Genomic DNA, 12054 nt, shown 5'->3' with positions numbered 1-12054 from the left:
AAAAAAATTTTGAAGTACAGGTGATGAATCCGCTAAATATCGTCTTAAGTCATTTCTATTAAACTAATCATACTTTTTATATTTGTAACGTTAAGTTCACATTATTTTACATCTAAATCACGTGTTTACAATACATTTGGGTGAATACAAAAAATAGAAAAAAAATTGGGTAAAAAATGGTGATAATTCCGCTAAATATCGTTTAAAGTCATTTGTATGGAACTAATCATACTTTTTATATTTTTATCGTTAAGTTCACATTATTTTACATCTAAAACACGTCTTTACAATACATTTGGGTGAATACAAAAAATAGAAAAAAAATTTGGGAAAAAATTGGGTAAAAAATGGTGATAATTCCGCTAAATATCGTTTAAAGTCATTTGTATTGAACTAATCATACTTTTTATATTTTTATCGTTAAGTTCACATTATTTTACATCTAAAACACGTATTTACAATACATTTGGGTGAATACAAAAAATAGAAAAAAAATTCGGGAAAAAATTTGGTAAAAAATGGTGATAATTCCGCTAAATATCGTTTAAAGTCATTTGTATTGAACTAATCATACTTTTTATATTTTTATCGTTAAGTTTACATTATTTTACATCTAAAACACGTATTTACAATACATTTGGGTGAATACAAAAAATAGAAAAAAAATTTGGGAAAAAATTGGGTAAAAAATGGTGATAATTCCGCTAAATATCGTTTAAAGTCATTTGTATTGAACTAATCATACTTTTTATATTTTTATCGTTAATTTCACATTATTTTACATCTAAAACACGTCTTTACAATACATTTGGGTGAATATAAAAGGTCGTAAAAAAATTTTGAAATACAGGTGATGAATCCGCTAAATATCGTCTTAAGTCATTTCTATTAAACTAATCATACTTTTTATATTTTTAACGTTAAGTTCACATTATTTTACATCTAAAACACGTGTTTACAATACATTTGGATGAATACAAAAAATAGAAAAAAAATTTGGGAAAAAATTGGGTAAAAAATGGTGATAATTCCGCTAAATATCGTTTAAAGTCATTTGTATTGAACTAATCATACTTTTTATATTTTTATCGTTAAGTTCACATTATTTTACATCTAAAACACGTATTTACAATACATTTGGGTGAATACAAAAAATAGAAAAAAAATTTGGGAAAAAATTTGGTAAAAAATGGTGATAATTCCGCTAAATATCGTTTAAAGTCATTTGTATTGAACTAATCATACTTTTTATATTTTTATCGTTAAGTTCACATTATTTTACATCTAAAACACGTATTTACAACACATTTGGGTGAATATAAAAGGTCGTAAAAAAATTTTGAAATACAGCTGATGAATCCGCTAAATATCGTCTTAAGTCATTTCTATTAAACTAATCATACTTTTTATATTTTTAACGTTATGTTCACATTATATTACATCTAAAACACGTGTTTACAATACATTTGGGTGAATACAAAAAATAGAAAAAAAATTTGGTAAAAAATGGTGATAATTCTGCTAAATATCGTTTAAAGTCATTTGTATTGAACTAATCATACTTTTTATATTTTTATCGTTAAGTTCACATTATTTTACATCTAAAACACGTATTTACAATACATTTGGGGGAATACAAAAAATAGAAAAAAAATTTGGGAAAAAATTTGGTAAAAAATGGTGATAATTCCGCTAAATATCGTTTAAAGTCATTTGTATTGAACTAATCATACTTTTTATATTTTTATCGTTAAGTTCACATTATTTTACATCTAAAACACGTCTTTACAATACATTTGGGTGAATATAAAAGGTCGTAAAAAAATTTTGAAATACAGGTGATGAATCCGCTAAATATCGTCTTAAGTCATTTCTATTAAACTAATCATACTTTTTATATTTTTAACGTTAAGTTCACATTATTTTACATCTAAAACACGTATTTACAATACATTTGGGTGAATACAAAAAATAGAAAAAAAATTTGGTAAAAAATGGTGATAATTCCGCTAAATATCGTTTAAAGTCATTTGTATTGAACTAATCATACTTTTTATATTTTTATCGTTAAGTTCACATTATTTTACATCTAAAACACGTCTTTACAATACATTTGGGTGAATATAAAAGGTCGTAAAAAAATTTTGAAATACAGGTGATGAATCCGCTAAATATCGTCTTAAGTCATTTCTATTAAACTAATCATACTTTTTATATTTTTAACGTTACGTTCACATTATTTTACATCTAAAACACGTGTTTACAATACATTTGGGTGAATACAAAAAATAGAAAAAAAATTGGGTAAAAAATGGTGATAATTCCGCTAAATATCGTTTAAAGTCATTTGTATGGAACTAATCATACTTTTTATATTTTTATCGTTAAGTTCACATTATTTTACATCTAAAACACGTCTTTACAATACATTTGGGTGAATACAAAAAATAGAAAAAAAATTTGGGAAAAAATTGGGTAAAAAATGGTGATAATTCCGCTAAATATCGTTTAAAGTCATTTGTATTGAACTAATCATACTTTTTATATTTTTATCGTTAAGTTCACATTATTTTACATCTAAAACACGTATTTACAATACATTTGGGTGAATACAAAAAATAGAAAAAAAATTCGGGAAAAAATTTGGTAAAAAATGGTGATAATTCCGCTAAATATCGTTTAAAGTCATTTGTATTGAACTAATCATACTTTTTATATTTTTATCGTTAAGTTTACATTATTTTACATCTAAAACACGTATTTACAATACATTTGGGTGAATACAAAAAATAGAAAAAAAATTTGGGAAAAAATTGGGTAAAAAATGGTGATAATTCCGCTAAATATCGTTTAAAGTCATTTGTATTGAACTAATCATACTTTTTATATTTTTATCGTTAATTTCACATTATTTTACATCTAAAACACGTCTTTACAATACATTTGGGTGAATATAAAAGGTCGTAAAAAATTTTTGAAATACAGGTGATGAATCCGCTAAATATCGTCTTAAGTCATTTCTATTAAACTAATCATACTTTTTATATTTTTAACGTTAAGTTCACATTATTTTACATCTAAAACACGTGTTTACAATACATTTGGATGAATACAAAAAATAGAAAAAAAATTTGGGAAAAAATTGGGTAAAAAATGGTGATAATTCCGCTAAATATCGTTTAAAGTCATTTGTATTGAACTAATCATACTTTTTATATTTTTATCGTTAATTTCACATTATTTTACATCTAAAACACGTCTTTACAATACATTTGGGTGAATATAAAAGGTCGTAAAAAATTTTTGAAATACAGGTGATGAATCCGCTAAATATCGTCTTAAGTCATTTCTATTAAACTAATCATACTTTTTATATTTTTATCGTTAAGTTCACATTATTTTACATCTAAAACACGTATTTACAACACATTTGGGTGAATATAAAAGGTCGTGAAAAAATTTTGAAATACAGCTGATGAATCCGCTAAATATCGTCTTAAGTCATTTCTATTAAACTAATCATACTTTTTATATTTTTAACGTTAAGTTCACATTATTTTACATCTAAAACACGTATTTACAATACATTTGGGTGAATACAAAAAATAGAAAAAAAATTTGGTAAAAAATGGTGATAATTCCGCTAAATATCGTTTAAAGTCATTTGTATTGAACTAATCATACTTTTTATATTTTTATCGTTAAGTTCACATTATTTTACATCTAAAACACGTATTTACAATACATTTGGGTGAATACAAAAAATAGAAAAAAAATTTGGTAAAAAATGGTGATAATTCCGCTAAATATCGTTTAAAGTCATTTGTATTGAACTAATCATACTTTTTATATTTTTATCGTTAAGTTCACATTATTTTACATCTAAAACACGTATTTACAATACATTTGGGTGAATACAAAAAATAGAAAAAAAATTTGGGAAAAAATTTGGTAAAAAATGGTGGTACTTCCGCTAAATATCGTTTAAAGTCATTTGTATTGAACTAATCATACTTTTTATATTTTTATCGTTAAGTTCACATTATTTTACATCTAAAACACGTCTTTACAATACATTTGGGTGAATATAAAAGGTCGTAAAAAAATTTTGAAATACAGGTGATGAATCCGCTAAATATCGTCTTAAGTCATTTCTATTAAACTAATCATACTTTTTATATTTTTAACGTTAAGTTCACATTATTTTACATCTAAAACACGTGTTTACAATAAATTTGGGTGAATACAAAAAATAGAAAAAAAATTTGGTAAAAAATGGTGATAATTCCGCTAAATATCGTTTAAAGTCATTTGTATTGAACTAATCATACTTTTTATATTTTTATCGTTAAGTTCCCATTATTTTACATCTAAAACAAGTATTTACAATACATTTGGGTGAATACAAAAAATAGAAAAAAAATTTGGGAAAAAATTGGGTAAAAAATGGTGATAATTCCGCTAAATATCGTTTAAAGTCATTTGTATTGAACTAATCATACTTTTTATATTTTTATCGTTAAGTTCACATTATTTTACATCTAAAACACGTATTTACAATACATTTAGGTGAATACAAAAAATAGAAAAAAAATTTGGGAATAAATTTGGTAAAAAATGGTGATAATTCCGCTAAATATCGTTTAAATTCATTTGTATTGAACTAATCATACTTTTTATATTTTTATCGTTAAGTTCACATTATTTTACATCTAAAACACGTCTTTACAATACATTTGGGTGAATATAAAAGGTCGTAAAAAAATTTTGAAATACAGCTGATGAATCCGCTAAATATCGTCTTAAGTCATTTCTATTAAACTAATCATACTTTTTATATTTTTAACGTTATGTTCACATTATATTACATCTAAAACACGTGTTTACAATACATTTGGGTGAATACAAAAAATAGAAAAAAAATTTGGTAAAAAATGGTGATAATTCCGCTAAATATCGTTTAAAGTCATTTGTATTGAACTAATCATACTTTTTATATTTTTATCGTTAAGTTCACATTATTTTACATCTAAAACACGTCTTTACAATACATTTGGGTGAATATAAAAGGTCGTAAAAAAATTTTGAAATACAGGTGATGAATCCGCTAAATATCGTCTTAAGTCATTTCTATTAAACTAATCATACTTTTTATATTTTTAACGTTAATTTCACATTATTTTACATCTAAAACACGTGTTTACAATACATTTGGGTGAATACAAAAAATAGAAAAAAAATTTGGTAAAAAATGGTGATAATTCCGCTAAATATCGTTTAAAGTCATTTGTATTGAACTAATCATACTTTTTATATTTTTATCGTTAATTTCACATTATTTTACATCTAAAACACGTCTTTACAATACATTTGGGTGAATATAAAAGGTCGTAAAAAATTTTTGAAATACAGGTGATGAATCCGCTAAATATCGTCTTAAGTCATTTCTATTAAACTAATCATACTTTTTATATTTTTATCGTTAAGTTCACATTATTTTACATCTAAAACACGTATTTACAACACATTTGGGTGAATATAAAAGGTCGTGAAAAAATTTTGAAATACAGCTGATGAATCCGCTAAATATCGTCTTAAGTCATTTCTATTAAACTAATCATACTTTTTATATTTTTAACGTTAAGTTCACATTATTTTACATCTAAAACACGTATTTACAATACATTTGGGTGAATACAAAAAATAGAAAAAAAATTTGGTAAAAAATGGTGATAATTCCGCTAAATATCGTTTAAAGTCATTTGTATTGAACTAATCATACTTTTTATATTTTTATCGTTAAGTTCACATTATTTTACATCTAAAACACGTATTTACAATACATTTGGGTGAATACAAAAAATAGAAAAAAAATTTGGTAAAAAATGGTGATAATTCCGCTAAATATCGTTTAAAGTCATTTGTATTGAACTAATCATACTTTTTATATTTTTATCGTTAAGTTCACATTATTTTACATCTAAAACACGTATTTACAATACATTTGGGTGAATACAAAAAATAGAAAAAAAATTTGGGAAAAAATTTGGTAAAAAATGGTGGTACTTCCGCTAAATATCGTTTAAAGTCATTTGTATTGAACTAATCATACTTTTTATATTTTTATCGTTAAGTTCACATTATTTTACATCTAAAACACGTCTTTACAATACATTTGGGTGAATATAAAAGGTCGTAAAAAAATTTTGAAATACAGGTGATGAATCCGCTAAATATCGTCTTAAGTCATTTCTATTAAACTAATCATACTTTTTATATTTTTAACGTTAAGTTCACATTATTTTACATCTAAAACACGTGTTTACAATAAATTTGGGTGAATACAAAAAATAGAAAAAAAATTTGGTAAAAAATGGTGATAATTCCGCTAAATATCGTTTAAAGTCATTTGTATTGAACTAATCATACTTTTTATATTTTTATCGTTAAGTTCCCATTATTTTACATCTAAAACAAGTATTTACAATACATTTGGGTGAATACAAAAAATAGAAAAAAAATTTGGGAAAAAATTGGGTAAAAAATGGTGATAATTCCGCTAAATATCGTTTAAAGTCATTTGTATTGAACTAATCATACTTTTTATATTTTTATCGTTAAGTTCACATTATTTTACATCTAAAACACGTATTTACAATACATTTGGGTGAATACAAAAAATAGAAAAAAAATTTGGGAATAAATTTGGTAAAAAATGGTGATAATTCCGCTAAATATCGTTTAAATTCATTTGTATTGAACTAATCATACTTTTTATATTTTTATCGTTAAGTTCACATTATTTTACATCTAAAACACGTCTTTACAATACATTTGGGTGAATATAAAAGGTCGTAAAAAAATTTTGAAATACAGCTGATGAATCCGCTAAATATCGTCTTAAGTCATTTCTATTAAACTAATCATACTTTTTATATTTTTAACGTTATGTTCACATTATATTACATCTAAAACACGTGTTTACAATACATTTGGGTGAATACAAAAAATAGAAAAAAAATTTGGTAAAAAATGGTGATAATTCCGCTAAATATCGTTTAAAGTCATTTGTATTGAACTAATCATACTTTTTATATTTTTATCGTTAAGTTCACATTATTTTACATCTAAAACACGTCTTTACAATACATTTGGGTGAATATAAAAGGTCGTAAAAAAATTTTGAAATACAGGTGATGAATCCGCTAAATATCGTCTTAAGTCATTTCTATTAAACTAATCATACTTTTTATATTTTTAACGTTAATTTCACATTATTTTACATCTAAAACACGTGTTTACAATACATTTGGGTGAATACAAAAAATAGAAAAAAAATTTGGTAAAAAATGGTGATAATTCCGCTAAATATCGTTTAAAGTCATTTGTATTGAACTAATCATACTTTTTATATTTTTAACGTTAAGTTCACATTATTTTACATCTAAAACACGTATTTACAATACATTTGGGTGAATACAAAAAATAGAAAAAAAATTTGGTAAAAAATGGTGATAATTCCGCTAAATATCGTTTAAAGTCATTTGTATTGAACTAATCATACTTTTTATATTTTTATCGTTAAGTTCACATTATTTTACATCTAAAACACGTATTTACAATACATTTGGGTGAATACAAAAAATAGAAAAAAAATTTGGGAAAAAATTTGGTAAAAAATGGTGATAATTCCGCTAAATATCGTTTAAAGTCATTTGTATTGAACTAATCATACTTTTTATATTTTTATCGTTAAGTTTACATTATTTTACATCTAAAACACGTATTTACAATACATTTGGGTGAATACAAAAAATAGAAAAAAAATTTGGGAAAAAATTTGGTAAAAAATGGTGGTACTTCCGCTAAATATCGTTTAAAGTCATTTGTATTGAACTAATCATACTTTTTATATTTTTATCGTTAAGTTCACATTATTTTACATCTAAAACACGTCTTTACAATACATTTGGGTGAATATAAAAGGTCGTAAAAAAATTTTGAAATACAGGTGATGAATCCGCTAAATATCGTTTTAAGTCATTTCTATTAAACTAATCATACTTTTTATATTTTTAACGTTAAGTTCACATTATTTTACATCTAAAACACGTATTTACAACACATTTGGGTGAATATAAAAGGTCGTAAAAAAATTTTGAAATACAGCTGATGAATCCGCTAAATATCGTCTTAAGTCATTTCTATTAAACTAATCATACTTTTTATATTTTTAACGTTATGTTCACATTATATTACATCTAAAACACGTGTTTACAATACATTTGGGTGAATACAAAAAATAGAAAAAAAATTTGGTAAAAAATGGTGATAATTCCGCTAAATATCGTTTAAAGTCATTTGTATTGAACTAATCATACTTTTTATATTTTTATCGTTAAGTTCACATTATTTTACATCTAAAACACGTCTTTACAATACATTTGGGTGAATATAAAAGGTCGTAAAAAAATTTTGAAATACAGGTGATGAATCCGCTAAATATCGTTTTAAGTCATTTCTATTAAACTAATCATACTTTTTATATTTTTAACGTTAAGTTCACATTATTTTACATCTAAAACACGTATTTACAACACATTTGGGTGAATATAAAAGGTCGTAAAAAAATTTTGAAATACAGCTGATGAATCCGCTAAATATCGTCTTAAGTCATTTCTATTAAACTAATCATACTTTTTATATTTTTAACGTTATGTTCACATTATATTACATCTAAAACACGTGTTTACAATACATTTGGGTGAATACAAAAAATAGAAAAAAAATTTGGTAAAAAATGGTGATAATTCCGCTAAATATCGTTTAAAGTCATTTGTATTGAACTAATCATACTTTTTATATTTTTATCGTTAAGTTCACATTATTTTACATCTAAAACACGTATTTACAATACATTTGGGTGAATACAAAAAATAGAAAAAAAATTTGGGAAAAAATTTGGTAAAAAATGGTGATAATTCCGCTAAATATCGTTTAAAGTCATTTGTATTGAACTAATCAAACTTTTTATATTTTTATCGTTAAGTTCACATTATTTTACATCTAAAACACGTCTTTACAATACATTTGGGTGAATATAAAAGGTCGTAAAAAAATTTTGAAATACAGGTGATGAATCCGCTAAATATCGTCTTAAGTCATTTCTATTAAACTAATCATACTTTTTATATTTTTAACGTTAAGTTCACATTATTTTACATCTAAAACACGTATTTACAATACATTTGGGTGAATACAAAAAATAGAAAAAAAATTTGGTAAAAAATGGTGATAATTCCGCTAAATATCGTTTAAAGTCATTTGTATTGAACTAATCATACTTTTTATATTTTTATCGTTAAGTTCACATTATTTTACATCTAAAACACGTATTTACAATACATTTGGGTGAATACAAAAAATAGAAAAAAAATTTGGGAAAAAATTTGGTAAAAAATGGTGATAATTCCGCTAAATATCGTTTAAAGTCATTTGTATTGAACTAATCATACTTTTTATATTTTTATCGTTAAGTTCACATTATTTTACATCTAAAACACGTCTTTACAATACATTTGGGTGAATATAAAAGGTCGTAAAAAAATTTTGAAATACAGGTGATGAATCCGCTAAATATCGTTTTAAGTCATTTCTATTAAACTAATCATACTTTTTATATTTTTAACGTTAAGTTCACATTATTTTACATCTAAAACACGTATTTACAATACATTTGGGTGAATACAAAAAATAGAAAAAAAATTTGGTAAAAAATGGTGATAATTCCGCTAAATATCGTTTAAAGTCATTTGTATTGAACTAATCATACTTTTTATATTTTTATCGTTAAGTTCACATTATTTTACATCTAAAACACGTATTTACAATACATTTGGGTGAATACAAAAAATAGAAAAAAAATTTGGGAAAAAATTTGGTAAAAAATGGTGGTACTTCCGCTAAATATCGTTTAAAGTCATTTGTATTGAACTAATCATACTTTTTATATTTTTATCGGTAAGTTCACATTATTTTACATCTAAAACACGTCTTTACAATACATTTGGGTGAATATAAAAGGTCGTAAAAAAATTTTGAAATACAGGTGATGAATCCGCTAAATATCGTCTTAAGTCATTTCTATTAAACTAATCATACTTTTTATATTTTTAACGTTAAGTTCACATTATTTTACATCTAAAACACGTGTTTACAATACATTTGGGTGAATACAAAAAATAGAAAAAAAATTTGGTAAAAAATGGTGATAATTCCGCTAAATATCGTTTAAAGTCATTTGTATTGAACTAATCATACTTTTTATATTTTTATCGTTAAGTTCCCATTATTTTACATCTAAAACACGTATTTACAATACATTTGGGTGAATACAAAAAATAGAAAAAAAATTTGGGAAAAAATTGGGTAAAAAATGGTGATAATTCCGCTAAATATCGTTTAAAGTCATTTGTATTGAACTAATCATACTTTTTATATTTTTATCGTTAAGTTCACATTATTTTACATCTAAAACACGTATTTACAATACATTTGGGTGAATACAAAAAATAGAAAAAAAATTTGGGAAAAAATTTGGTAAAAAATGGTGATAATTCCGCTAAATATCGTTTAAAGTCATTTGTATTGAACTAATCATACTTTTTATATTTTTATCGTTAAGTTCACATTATTTTACATCTAAAACACGTCTTTACAATACATTTGGGTGAATATAAAAGGTCGTAAAAAAATTTTGAAATACAGGTGATGAATCCGCTAAATATCGTTTTAAGTCATTTCTATTAAACTAATCATACTTTTTATATTTTTAACGTTAAGTTCACATTATTTTACATCTAAAACACGTATTTACAACACATTTGGGTGAATATAAAAGGTCGTAAAAAAATTTTGAAATACAGCTGATGAATCCGCTAAATATCGTCTTAAGTCATTTCTATTAAACTAATCATACTTTTTATATTTTTAACGTTATGTTCACATTATATTACATCTAAAACACGTGTTTACAATACATTTGGGTGAATACAAAAAATAGAAAAAAAATTTGGTAAAAAATGGTGATAATTCCGCTAAATATCGTTTAAAGTCATTTGTATTGAACTAATCATACTTTTTATATTTTTATCGTTAAGTTCACATTATTTTACATCTAAAACACGTCTTTACAATACATTTGGGTGAATATAAAAGGTCGTAAAAAAATTTTGAAATACAGGTGATGAATCCGCTAAATATCGTCTTAAGTCATTTCTATTAAACTAATCATACTTTTTATATTTTTAACGTTAAGTTCACATTATTTTACATCTAAAACACGTATTTACAATACATTTGGGTGAATACAAAAAATAGAAAAAAAATTTGGTAAAAAATGGTGATAATTCCGCTAAATATCGTTTAAAGTCATTTGTATTGAACTAATCATACTTTTTATATTTTTATCGTTAAGTTCACATTATTTTACATCTAAAACACGTATTTACAATACATTTGGGTGAATACAAAAAATAGAAAAAAAATTTGGTAAAAAATGGTGATAATTCCGCTAAATATCGTTTAAAGTCATTTGTATTGAACTAATCATACTTTTTATATTTTTATCGTTAAGTTCACATTATTTTACATCTAAAACACGTATTTACAATACATTTGGGTGAATACAAAAAATAGAAAAAAAATTTGGGAAAAAATTGGGTAAAAAATGGTGATAATTCCGCTAAATATCGTTGAAAGTCATTTGTATTGAACTAATCATACTTTTTATATTTTTATCGTTAAGTTCACATTATTTTACATCTAAAACACGTATTTACAATACATTTGGGTGAATACAAAAAATAGAAAAAAAATTTGGGAAAAAATTTGGTAAAAAATGGTGATAATTCCGCTAAATATCGTTTAAAGTCATTTGTATTGAACTAATCATACTTTTTATATTTTTATCGTTAAGTTCACATTATTTTACATCTAAAACACGTCTTTACAATACATTTGGGTGAATATAAAAGGTCGTAAAAAAATTTTGAA

This window comes from Diuraphis noxia, unplaced genomic scaffold (genome assembly GCF_037042655.1).
Source record: "Diuraphis noxia isolate RWA-SAM2 unplaced genomic scaffold, SU_Dnox_SAM2 contig0005, whole genome shotgun sequence".
Lineage (NCBI taxonomy): Eukaryota > Metazoa > Arthropoda > Insecta > Hemiptera > Aphididae > Diuraphis > Diuraphis noxia.
The sequence above is the reverse complement of the archived record's forward strand: the minus strand, read 5'-3'. Positions refer to the sequence as shown.